This window comes from Mobula birostris, chromosome 1 (assembly GCF_030028105.1).
Source record: "Mobula birostris isolate sMobBir1 chromosome 1, sMobBir1.hap1, whole genome shotgun sequence".
Classification (NCBI taxonomy): domain Eukaryota; kingdom Metazoa; phylum Chordata; class Chondrichthyes; order Myliobatiformes; family Myliobatidae; genus Mobula; species Mobula birostris.
In genome coordinates this window covers 236,492,913-236,506,763 of record NC_092370.1, presented here as the reverse complement: position 1 = coordinate 236,506,763, position 13,851 = coordinate 236,492,913, and the positions used below count along the sequence as shown (strand labels likewise).

The following is a 13,851-nucleotide window of genomic DNA, read 5'->3' as shown; positions in this document are numbered from 1 at the left end:
GGAGGCAACATTGTATCATCTTTGTGTGGTGCATTTTTTTTGGAAAATAACTTACCTATTGCTGGTCTAGGTGCAGCAGTGGATGATCAACATTTATGTTGTCAAGTTCATTTGATTAAATACCACAAGTGATATTAAAGTAATTATACAGTAAGGCAGGCATATGTCTGACAACCAGCTGTGTTTTGAGAACAATGCCATTGGTAGTATGTTACATCAAAGGTGGTACATCTCATTGGAATATTGTGACCCCAGAGGTTCAAAGCATTCTGTAATTCTGTAACCACACAAACCTCTGCTTGAAAAGAGTGAAGACTAATTCAGCGCAGAGAGTCATTGAGTTATACAGCACAGAAACAGACCTTTCAACCCAATTTGTCCATGGCAACAGGGTTCCTACCTGAACTAGTTCCATTTTGTATATTTGGCCTATTTCCATCTGAACCTTTCCTATTCATATACCTAACCAAATGTCTTTCAAACATTGAAATTGTCTTTTAAACATTGTAGATGTGGTACTGAATAAATAGTCTGCCATCTATAAGTAAATTTACAGAAAACATTGCTAATAGACTGAGAGCGAAGTGGAGAGAATTGTAAATATTTGTTTAATAACATTTCCATCATATTGTTAATAGGGTGCTTGTTCAGTATGCTGCACTTTTGAGTCAACTGTCAATTCAAGGTTTTGTCCTACATTCTGGGTTAGTGAAAGGAGATCAGAGAGTGGGAACCCTGGCTATTCCTCACTAATTTAGGCCAATAACAATAGTACATTGAAGCAAATTATTATGTTGGGACTGGAATCTTTGAGTTACTGATTGATAAAATGCTTTCAATCATTCAAGGGGAATTCAAGAGATGTGCCATTTTCTACATTTACAATGTTCGTTATTACTTTGATGAAGGCCATTTGACCCATCAAATCTATGATGGCTCAAAGAGCAAGTTACAGTTGTCAATTAATCAATAAACTGCTCACATGACGCATGAGTGCAAACTGGAGCATCCATTGTTTAGGAAATTAGGACTGAACCCAGGTTGCCGAATTTATGAAGCAACAGTACTACCTGCTGTATCATTGTGTTATCCTTTTTTTTTTAAAAAAAAGGCACATATTCAGCATGACATGGCCAAGCTGTTAATCCTCTATATCTCAACAGAACACATTGTGCTGAGTTTCAAAGTCTATCCAACTAAACAGATTTGCCTTGTTTTATGATTTTGCTAGCTTTCTGAATAAATAGCACAGTTACTGTTTTTTTAAGCTTTTATAGTCAATTGTTTTCATCTTCATGAGAAACAGAAGATGCAAATTATTTGTTGTTCTGGTTGTGTTTGATTACGAGAAGGATGTAATCCCTGTCAGTGTCTGATTTGCAGAAGGTTATCCTTATAAATTCATCCTTTATCACTGCCTTTTTGATGTCTTCAAGATTTCCAGAAAAACACTGTGACTGCAGTTAAACTCTGAAATCTGCTATCATATATGTTTGCCATGCTCCCTTTCAATTTGCTGGGTCTCTGGTCACATGGGTTTGGAACCTATGATTCCTAATCATAAGTAACCTCCATGCGGTGAAGGCATCACATTATCAACCACTCTTTACATCTCTCATAGCTTTATTTTGTTTCTCTCTAAATTGGTTAAGTTCCTTGCAGAATCAGGTTTCTATGTCCTCATGAATGATCTCAGCTGGAAAGTTCAACTATTTATTCCTCTTCATAGATACTGCCTGACCTGCTGAGTTCTTTCAGCAGGTCAGTGTGTGTTGCTGTGGATCTCCAGCATCTTGAGAATCTCGTGATGTTTTGCGACAAGTACAGTGCAATGCATAGAAAAATATATAAAGAAATAAGTAGTGCAAAAGGAGAATAAAAAGTAATGTAGTGTTCATCGTTTCAGGTACATTCAGAAATCTGATGGTGGAGGGGAAGAAGCTGTTCTTAAATTGTTGAGTGTGTGTCTTCAAGCTCCTGTACCTTCTTATTTATCACCTGTATGTTGAAACATATAGTGAAGCGTGTCATTGGTGTTAATCAACACATGTAAGGATGTGTTGGGTGTAGCACACAGGTGTTGCTACACATTCTAGCACAAAATAGCATGCTCACAATGCCTGGCAAAACAACATAGAACACAATAAAATGGAACACAACAAGCAACAAAATAACAACAACAAAACAAGCCCCTTTCTTCTCTCCCACCTACACACACACACACACACACACACACACACACACACACACACACACACACACACACACACACAGTTCCTCAACTCCAGAACAGGCCTTCAAGCTTTGGACATGGGGCTACAACTTCTGGACTTCCAATTGACCTTCACTTATTGATTACAGTTTAGATCACTGTTCAATACCATCATCTCCTCATACTCTCAACACTGGGTTTGTAGGACAAACACGAGAAAATCTGCAGATGCTGGAAATCCAAGCAACACACACAAAATGCTGGAGGAACTCAGCAGGCCAGGCAGCATCTGTGGAAAAGAATAAACAGTCAATGTTTCGGCCCGAGATCCTTCATCAGGACTCAAGAAAAAGATGAGAAGTCAGAGCAATAAGGTGGGAAGAGGGGAGGAAGAAGTGTAAGGTGCTAAGTGATCGGTGAAACCGGGAAGGGGGGGGGGTGAAGTAAAGAGCTAGGAATTTGGTGAAAGGGCTAAGGGCTGGAGAAGAGGGAATCTGATAGGAGAGGGTAGAAGACCATGGAAGAAAGGGAAGGGGGAGGTGCTGGTTGTCTTGTAATGTATGAAGGTAGATAAGGAGTGATTTGATAGAGATGTATAAAATCACGAGGGGCAAAGATAGGGTGAACACTCACAATATTTTTCCCATGGCTTGGGAATCAGGAACTAGAGGGCACAGGTTTAAGGTAAAGGGAGTAATAGGAACTCAGACAATTTTTTTTTTTACACTAAGTGTGCTATGTATATAGAATAAACTACCTGAAAAATTTTAGGCAGGTGCAAAAATAACTTTTAAAAGACAGTAGGACAGGTACATGGATAGAAACTATTTATGATATGGGTCAAAGTTGGGCAAGTGGGACCAGTTTGGATGGGTATCTTGGCTGGCAAGGTAATCAGACCAGAGAGCCTGTTCCTATGCTGTATGACTTGGAGGGGTGCAAGGGGTCGGGGGGGGAGGGGTAAGAAACAAATACTGAAGAGGTGCGATAGATGAGACTGCCTTAGAGATACAGATCTTGTTGCAGCAACTTCAAAATGGGATTGATTTCCACTATCCTCTCCAACAATGGCTTGGTGCCATTGAAAGAATGGGAATTTGTTAGCTATCCTGCTCTGATGTAATTAAGTGTCTTTGCTGGTTTCCTCAACGTATGTTGTAAATTAAATGTTTTACTAATTATGACCCAAGAATTTTTCATCATCTTCTGCTTCCAACTCGTTGCTGTTTACTTGGGTCTCAGCCAGATTTGGCGCTGTGTAAGTAGCTTAAACCCACAAAAGATATTAATGAAATGTCAGTTGAGTAGATAGTTTATTATGTATCTGCTGCTTCCCCTCTGTCTGCTGAAGTACTCAACTACTTTTTTAAGGGCTATATTGGAGTTTCCAGGCTAGCTCCATGTACTGCTGTTAATATGCCATGGGATTTTGTCTGACAAATTTATCAAAAAAGTTGTAAATGAGTTGACCTATAAATTGTGATGAGGTCTGTTCTGTAGAATAGCAGCAAGAATAGGTACAAAGAAAACATCATTCCATTTTCCTTTGGATGTAATTATCAGCCCTTCATTACCCAATGAGAGCACTAAGAAATATTCTAATCTACAGTGAATGCTGCTTTTTTGGTCAAAGGTCCAAACACATTCACAAAGGAAATGTATTTTACTAGTGAAACTCATTATTGGTATTTTACACTGTACTTTAATGCAAAGAGACAATACTAAAAAGATATTACTAAAATAGTTTTGGCGCGTGGCCAAGTGGTTAAGGCATTCGTCTAGTGATCTGAAGGTCGCTAGTTTGAGCCTTGACTGAGGCAGTGTGTTGTGTCCTTGAGCAAGGCACTTAACCACACATTGCTCTGCGATGACACCGGTGCCAAGCTGTATGGGTCCTAATGCCCTTCCCTTGGACAACATTGGTGGCGTGGAGAGGGGAGACTTGCAGCATGGGCAGCTGCTGGTCTTCCATACAACCTTGCCCAGGCCTGTGCCCTGGAAACCTTCCAAGGCGCAAATCCGTGGTCTCACGAGACTAACGGATGCCTAATTATTAAATTATATTGGAAACTTTTAATACATGCAAGAATGTGATTTTCAATAACTTATGACAAAGAAAATGTATAAGGATGTTGCCAGGACTTGAGGGCTTGAGACAGGGAAAGGTTGTACAGGTTGGGACTTTATTCCCTGGAGTGTAGAAAAATGAAGGGAGATTTGATAGAGGTATATAAAATTATGATAGGTAGGGATATGGTAAATGCAAGCAAGCTTCTTCCACTGAGGTTGAGTGATACTATAACTAGAGGTTGTAGGTTAAGGGTGAAAGATTAGATACTTAAGGGGAACCTGAGGATGAACATCTTCATTTAGAGGTGTAGCCCTCAGGTTCAGCCAGCATGCGTTTGTCTAGAGGAAGACAGTTTCTGGCCCAGCCAAATTGAGAAATCTTGTTTGTGTAGATGCTGTGTGATGTTTTGCCCGGTTACAAATCCGAAGCGCAAAATATCAAACAGTGCACCATCTGCAATTGAACGATAGAACTTTATAAGTCTTAATTTGACTATAGGGTTAGTAAAGTGAATAAAAAGAAAAAGGGTCCATTTTAATGAAACAGTCTAATGTGTACGTTGGAGATCACGGATTCGTCCATTTGTTTCCCATCGACCTCCTCTGAGTGTCGCTGACCATCAGACCTTTGCTCTGAGTGCACTCCGTCTGTCAGTCTACCAGCTCTTTCCACTCGCGTCTTCTGTCTTCATCTCTCACAAACAAAAGACCGCAAAATGCCTGTTTCCAGCCCCACAAGAAAGAACAACATGCCTCTCATTGGATGGCACACATTCCAAAGCCTCCAGTATCTCTAGTCATAACCCAAACATTGCTGCTACAGAGAAACCATTACCTTAGCAGTGAAACCTTACAGCGTGTTACAGAAGGTGGTGCAAATATGTTATGAAATTTTGAATTTTTTTTTGCGCTAGTACAGTACAATACATAAAATTACTACAGTACTGTGCAAAAGTCTTTGGCACCTTAGATATTTACCTAAGACTTTTGCACAGTACTGTACATGGATGAGAGGGTTATGAGGGGCTATGGTCCAGGTACGGGTTGGTAAGATTAGGCAAAATGACAGTTCGCCATGGACTAGACTAACGGAAGGTCCTGTTACTGTGCTGTAGTGCTCTATGACTCCATGAATTTATCTAATATTCACAAAATTATGCTTAATTTATCAGTTGTCTTTAGTTAAACTTTTAACAGAGGATTTAATCATATAAACGCAAGAGATGCTGCAGATGCTGGCAACCCAGAGCAACACACACAAAATGCTAGAGGAACACAGTAGATCAGGCAACACCTATGGAAATGAATAAACATTTAACAGTTCGGTCCTTCTTCATGACTGGAAGTGAAAGGAGAAGACACCAGAATAAAAATGTAGGCAAAGGGATGGATGAACTAGCTAGCTTCTACCTCTTCTCCTCATCTCCCATTGGTGCCTCTTTTTCTTTCCTTTCTCCTATGGCCCACTCTCCTCTTCTTTGAGATTGCTTCTTCCCTAGCCCTCTAACTCTTCCCCCCCCCCCCCCAGGTTCACCTATCACCTTTTAGCTAGTCCTCCCCCTTCCCTTCAAGTCCTAAAGAATGGTCTTGGCCCAAAATGTCGACTGTTTATTTATTTCCATAGATGCTGCCTGATTTGCTGAGTTCCTTTAGCATTCTGTGTTTAATCATAAAAGGTGATTTAATAATATTGATTAAAGTAACCTATCGGGAGTCTGAATTCCTGCTAATTATGAACTTAAAGAATCAGCATGGAGGTATGATGATCATACTCTTACAAACTGTATAACTCTATTTACTTATTAAATATTAATGAAAAATAGGGCACCATGGTAACATTGCAGTTAGTGCAGTTCTACGAAAGCTCAGGATATCAGAGGTCAATTTTGATGCCATCTGTAAGGACTTTGTATATGCTCCCCATGAACAAGTGGATTTTCTCTGAGTGCTCTGGTTTCCTCCCACAGTCCAAAGACGTACCAGTTAGTAGGTTAATTGGTCATTGTAAATTGTCCAGTGATTAGGCTAGGGTTAAATAGCTGGGTTGGTTGCCAGTGTGCCTTGTTGAGCCGAAAGAGCCTGTTCTTCTCTGTATCCATAAATTAAAAAAAAATTGTTTCACAGACCTTAAGAAAATATCCATTGTCAAGTGTGAATGATAGTGTTTCTCAAGGTGCCTCCCAAGCCTCAACCAACTACCCACCACTCTCACCAGTTCTGCACACCATTCCATTCCCCTCCCTCAGCCTGACTCTACTTCACAGTCTCTCCTCTGATCCTTTGGATTTGACCCAGTCTACGATGGACCTACTATTAAAAGATTGGGTAATCCAGTAGTGTAGTGGTTAGTACAATTGTTTTACAGCGTCTGTGATAACTGGGGTTTGATTCCTACCGTTGTTTGTAAGAAGTTTGCATGTTCCTCCCATGACTGCGTAGGTTACCTGCAGGAGCCTGTACCTGTTGATGGCTGTGTTCTACTGTTGACTGTTGCGTTATTGGTATATATTTTCTTTGTACACAACTCAATTTTTATAAAAGCTTAGTTTTAATGCATGGTGCTTCTTAACGCCACCTAAACTTTGTGATTTTCTTACCTGAGATATGCCTTTGTTCCATTCCTTATAAAAGGATCTACCCTACCTCCTTTTCCATAGAGTCATTGAGAACTATAGCTTTAGAAACAACGCATTTGGCCCATTTAGTCCATGGCAACCTGTTTTTCCGCCTAATCCCATCTATCTGCACCCAGACCATAGCCCTACGTATTCTATCATCCGTATACCTATCCAAACACCTCTTAAATTTTGCAATTGAACCCAGATCTACATCTGCTGGCAACTCATATCAATACTCACACCAGCCTCTGAATGAAGAAGTTACCTCTCGTGTCCCCCTTAAATATTTCACCATTCACTCTACACCTAGGACCTCTAGTTCTAGTTTCACCCAGCCTGAGGGGATAAAACCTGCATGTGTTCATCTTATCTGTACCCTTCAATTTTGTATACCTCTATAAGATCTCCTCCCCATTCCCCTAAGCTTCATTGAATAAAGTCCTAAACCGTTTAACCTTTCCCTGTTACCCAGGTCCTTAAGGCCCACAGCATCCTTGTAATTTTTCAATTTTTCACTCTTTCAAGCTCATTGATGCCTTTCTTGTAGGTACAGGGTAAGTGACCAGAACTGCAAATAATACTACAAATTCAGTCTCGCCAGTATCATACAACTTCAACGTAACATCCCAACTTAGTGCTCTGATTTATGAAGTCCAATGCAACCCACACTCTCTTTACAACCCTATCTACCTGTGCCATCACTTTCAAGGGATACCTGTAATTGATAATTCCCAGATCCCTTTGTTCTACCGCAGATTTCAATGCCCTTCCATTCATTGTGTAAGACCTACTCTGGTTTGTCCTGCCAAAGTGCACTATCTCAAAATAGTCTGCATTAAATTCCATCTGCCATTTTCAGCCCATTCTTCCAGATAGTGCAGGTCATGCTGCACAACTTTAGAATGAAGTGACTACCTTTTCAGCCAGAGGATGATGAATCTGTGGAATTCCAAAAGATATAGGAGTTGAATTAGGCCATTTAGCCCATCGAGTCTGCCTTACAGAAGCAGAAGACATTTAAGAGAGATGGCAGGAATACACAGAAGAATTGTACAGGAAAGATCCCAACAGCAAAGACACCTGCAATGATTCCCTTATCAGACTTTCTGGAAAGTGAAGTCGAATGGGCGATAGAAAACATTGCTAATAATAAGACTGCAGGATGTGAGAGGATTCCAGTTGAATTGTTTAAAACTTTAAAAGGTGATGCTGTAAAAGTGTTGTGTGCAATTTGCCAGCAGATCTGGAAAACCCATCAATGGCCTTTAGACTGGAAAAGATCAATTTATATCCCAATTCACAAGAAGTTAAATGTAAAGGAATGTTCAAATTACCAAACAATTTCACTAATTTAACATGCTAGCAAGGTAATGCTAAAGATCATGCAAACAAGACTCCAGCAATATATGGAACAAGAACTGTCAGATGTACAAGCTGGTTTTAGAAAAGGCAGAGGCACCAGAGACCAAATTGCTAACCTATGCTGGATAATGGAGAAAGTGAGGGAATTCCAGAAAAGTATTTATCTATGTTTTATTGACTACTATGAAGCCTTCAGCAGTGTGGACCATAATAAACTATGGTAAATCCTTAAAGATATGGGGATACCTGGACATCTGATCTGCCTTATGAGAAACTTGTATGAAGATCAAGAAACAATGGTTAGAACTGAACACAGAACAACAAACTGGTTCAAGATTGGGAAAGGAGTACACCAAGGCTGCATACTGTCACCCTACTTATTTAATCTATATGCTGAATACACCATGAGGAATGCTGGTCCAGAGTACTCAAATGTTGGAATCAAAATTGTCGGGTGAAATATTAACAACCTCAGATATGCTGATGAGACTACTCTAATGGCTGAAAGTGAGCAGGATCTGAGGAAGCTTCTATTCAAAGTGAAGGAAGAAAGTGCAAAAGCTGGCATGTTGCTCAATATTAAGAAAACCAAGGTTATGTCGACCAGCCCCATTAACTCCATGATAATAAATGGAAAGGAAGTGGAAGCAACGACAGATTTTGTCTTCCTTGGTTCAAAGATTTCTATAGATGGTAACTGCAGCCACAAAATTAAATGGCGCTTACTACTGGGGAGGGCAGCAATGGAAAATTTAGATAAAATACTGAAGAGCAAAGACATAATATTGTCTACAAAGTTCTGTATATTCAAGTCTATGCCATTTCCAGTTGTGATGTATGGCTGTGAGAGCTGGACTATTCGTAAGGCTGAATAGAAAAGAATCGATGCCTTTGAACTTGGATGCTGGAGGAAAGTGTTAAGAGTTTTTTGGACAGCAAGAAGATCCAACACGTCAATACTTGTAGAAATACTTGAAGGGTAACTTTGATGGTATGAGACGTGAATTAGCTAAGATAGACTGGCAAATGATACTTAAAGGGTTGACAGTGGATATGCAATGGCAAGCATTTAAAGATTGCATGAATGAACTACAACAATTGTTCATCCCTGTTTGGCAAAAGAATAAACCAGGGAAGGTAGTGCACCAGTGGCTTACAAGGGAAATTAGGGATAGTATCCATTCCAAAGAAGAAACATACAAATTAACCAGAAAAAGCGACACACCTGAGGACTGGGAGAAATTTAGAGTCCAGCAGAGGAGGACAAAAGGCTTAATTAGGAAAGGGAAAAAAGATTATTAGAGAAAGCTGGCAGGGAACATAAAAACTGACTGTAACAGCTTTTATAGATATGTGAAAAGAGCTTTTATAGTTATGTGAAAAGAAAAAGATTGGTTAAGACAAATGTAGATCCCTTACAGGTAGGAACAGGTGAATTCATCATTGGAAGCAAGGACTTGACAGACCAATTGAATAACTACTTTGGTTCTGTCTTCACTAAAGAGGACATAAATAATCTTCTGGAAATAGTAGGAGACCGAGGGTCTAATGAGATGGAGGAACTGAGGGAAATACATGTTAGTAGGGAAGTGGTGTTAGGTAAATTGAAGGGATTAAAGGCAGATAAATCCCCAGGGCCAGATGGTCTGCATCCCAGAGTGCTTAAGGAAGTAGCACAAGAAATAGTGGATGCATTAGTGATAATTTTTCAAAACTCTTCAGATCCTGGATTAGTTCCTGAGGATTGGAGGGTGGCTAATGTAACCCCGCTTTTTAAAAAAGGAGGGAGAGAGAAACCAGGGAATTATAGACCGGTTAGCCTGACATCGGTGGTGGGGAAATTGCTAGAGTCAGTTATCAAAGATGTGATAACAGCACATTTGGAAAGCTCTAAAATCATCGGACAAAGTCAGCATGGATTTGTGAAAGAAAAATCATGTCTGATGAAGCTCAGAATTTTTTGAGGATGTAACTAGTAGAGTGGATAAGGGAGAACCAGTGGATGTGGTATATTTGGATTTTCAAAAGGCTTTTGACAAGGTCCCACACAGGAGATTAATGTGCAAACTTAAAGCACAGGGTATTGGAGGTATGGTATTGATGTGGATAGAGAATTGGTTGGCAGACAGGAAGCAAAGAGTGGGAATAAATGGGACCTTTTCAGAATGGCAGGCAGTGACTCGTGGGGTACTGCAAGGCTCAGTGCTGGGACCCCAGTTGTTTACAATATATATTAATGACTTAGACGAAGGAATTAAATGCAGCATCTCCAAGTTTACGGATGACACGAAGCTGGGCGGAGGTGTTAGCTGTGAGGAGGATGCTAAAAGGATGCAGAGTGACTTGGATAGGTTAGGTGAGTGGGCAAATTCATGGCAGATGCAATTTATTGTGGATAAATGTGAGGTTATCCACTTTGGTGGCAAGAACAGGAAAACAGACTATTATCTGAATGGTGGCCGATTAGGAAAAGGGGAGGTGCAACGAGACCTGGGTGTCATTGTACACCAGTCATTGAAAGTGGACATGCAAGGACAGCAGGCAGTGGAAAAAGACGAATCGTATGCTGGCATTCATAGCAAGAGGATTCAAGTACTGGAGCAAGGAGGTACTACTGCAGTTGTACAAGGCCTTGGTGAGACCACACCTGGAGTATTGTGTGCAGTTTTGGTCCCCTAATCTGAGGAAAGACATTCTTGCCATAGAGGGAGTACAAAAAAGGTTCACCAGATTGATTCCTGGGATGGCAGGACTTTCATATGATGAAAGACTGGATTGACTAGGCTTATACTCGCTGGAATTTAGAAGATTGAGGGGGGATCTGATTGAAATGTATAAAATTCTAAAGGGATTGGACAGGCTAGATGGAGGAAGATTGTTCCCGATGTTGGGGAAGTCCAGAACAAGGGGTCACAGTTTGAGGATAAAGGGGAAGCCTTTTAGGACCGAGATGAGGAAAAATTTCTTCACATAGAGAGTGGTGAATCTGTGAAATTCTCTGCCACAGGAAACAGTTGAGGCCAGTTCATTGGCTATATTTAAGAGGGAGTTAGATATGGCCCTTGTGGCTGAAGGGATCAGGGGGTATAGCGAGAAGGCAGGTACAGGGTTCTGAGTTGGATGATCATCTATGATCGTACTGAATGGTGGTGCAGGCTCGAAGGGCTAAATGGCCTACTCCTGCACCTATTTTCTATGTTTCTATGAAATACAGCTAGACTGCTCACTAGGAGGCTTGATTATGAAACAAAAGCTCAAAAATTTTGGCCACATCATGCGAAGACAGGATTCCTGGAGAAGACTCTCATGTTGGGTAAAACAGAAGGTAAAAGAAGGAGAGAACAACAGCGGCTACAATGGATAGATAATATTACTCAGACTATGCGTATGACCTTGGGAGATCTTAGGCAGCACCCAACAAGAAGGCTTTGCGTGCAGGAGCCTATGAGTTCACAAAGCGTCGGACTCGACTTAATAACTGAACAACAAAAACCTCTGGCCTCTTTGGTCTCCTTCACCAAACTAATTTTGGATCTAATTTACCAACACACCTTGGATCTCTTGTGCCTTAACCTTCAAGAACAGCCTACCATGCAGGATCTTGTAAAATGTTGATGTTAGTGCTTACACAGAAAAATATGATTTAACTAGAAATTATTAACCAATGTGAGGATCAGATTGTGCAAAGTGGGAAAACAGTGTGACTGGTGTATTAACAAGAAGCTCTCACTCAGTGTCAATGAGACTAAAGAACTGATAGTAGACTTCAGGAGAGGGAAACCAGAGCTCCATGAGCCAGTAATCCCAGTAATCATTGGAGGATTAGAGGTGGAGAGGGTCAGTAACTTTAAACTTACCTTGTGTCACTATCTCAGAGCACTTATCCTGGACCCATCATATAAATATTATTGCGAATAAAGCACAAAAGCACCTCTACTTCCTCAGGAGTCTGTGGAGGTTCAGCATGTCATCAAAAACCTTGTCAAACTTCTATAGATGTATGGTGGAAAGTGTGCTGACTGGCTGCATTATGGCCTGGTATGGGAACACCAATGCCTTTGAGTGGAAAATTCTACAAAAGGTAGTGGATTTGTCCCAGTACATCAGGGTTGAAATCCTCCCAACCACTGAGCACATCTACATGAAACATTGCTATATAAAAGCAGCATCAATCATCAAAGATCCTCTCCACCCAAGCCATACTCTCTTCTTGCTGCTGCCATCAGGTAGAAGGTACTGGTGCCCCAGGACTCATCTCAGCAGGTTCAAAAAACAGTTACTACCCCTCAACAAAAGCGGATAGATACACACATTTACTGGCTCTTTTAAGGACTTTGTATTATTTATTTATTTATTTATTATTATTATTTGTATTATTATTTCATGCTTGTTAGTATATTAGCTTGTTAGCTTTTTCAAGTATATAAAGAGTAAAGGACAGGTGAGAGTAGATATAGGACCGATAGAAAACGATACTGGAGAAATTGTAATGGGAGATGAGGAGATGGCAGAGGAACTGAACAAATATTTTGCATCAGTCTTCACTGAGGAAGAAAGCAGGATACCGGACACTCAAGGGTGGCAGGGAAGAAAAGTGTGCGCAGACACAATTACGACAGAGAAAGTACTCAGGAAGCTGAATAGGCTAAAGGTCGATAAATCTCCTGGACCAGATGGAATGCACCCTCGTGTTCTGAAGGAAGTAGCTGTGGAGATTGCGGAGGCATTAGCAATGATCTTTCAAAAGTCAATAGATTCTGGCATGGTTCCGGAGGACTGGAAGATTGCAAATGTCACTCCGCTATTTAAGAAGGGGGCAAGGAAGCAAAAAGGAAATTATAGACCTGTTAGCTTGACGTCGGTGGTTGAGAAGTTGTTGGAGTCGATTGTCAAGGATGAGGTTACAGAGTACCTGGAGGCATATGACAAGATAGGCAGAACTCAGCATGGATTCCTTAAAGGAAAATCCTGCTTGACAAACCTATTACAATTTTTTGAGGAAATTACCAGTAGGCTAGACAAGGGAGATGCAGTGGATGTTGTATATTTGGATTTTCAGAAGGCCTTTGACAAGGTGCAACACATGAGGCTGCTTAACAAGATAAGAGCCCATGGAATTACAGGAAAGTTACATACGTGGATAGAGCGTTGGCTGATTGGCAGGAAACAGAGAGTGGAATAAAGGGATCCTATTCTGGTTGGCTGCCGGTTACCAGTGGTGTTCCATAGGGATCAGTGTTGGGGCTGCTTCTTTTTACATTGTACATCAACGATTTGGATTATGGAATAGAGGGCTTTGTGGCTAAGTTTGCTGACTATACGAAGATAAGTGGAGGGGCCGGTAGTGCTGAGGAAACGGAGAGTCTGCAGAGAGACTTGGATAGATTGGAAGAATGGGCAGAGAAGTGGCAAATGAAGTACAATGTTGGAAAGTGTATGGTTATGCACTTTGGCAGAAAAAATAAACGGGAAGACTATTATTTAAATGGGGAAAGAATTCAAAGTTCTGAGATGCAATGGGACTTGGGAGTCCTCGTACAGGATTCCCTTAAAGTTAACCTCCAGGTTGAGTCGGTGGTGAAGAAGACG

General features: G+C 40.8%; 1 protein-coding gene across 4 annotated transcripts in view; it reads left to right on the top strand.

The window, feature by feature from the left end:
- Positions 1-13,851, top strand: part of LOC140205944 (latent-transforming growth factor beta-binding protein 2-like) — a 496,450-nt gene that overhangs the window by 115,123 nt on the left and 367,476 nt on the right. The gene's annotated exons all lie outside the window — the stretch shown is intronic.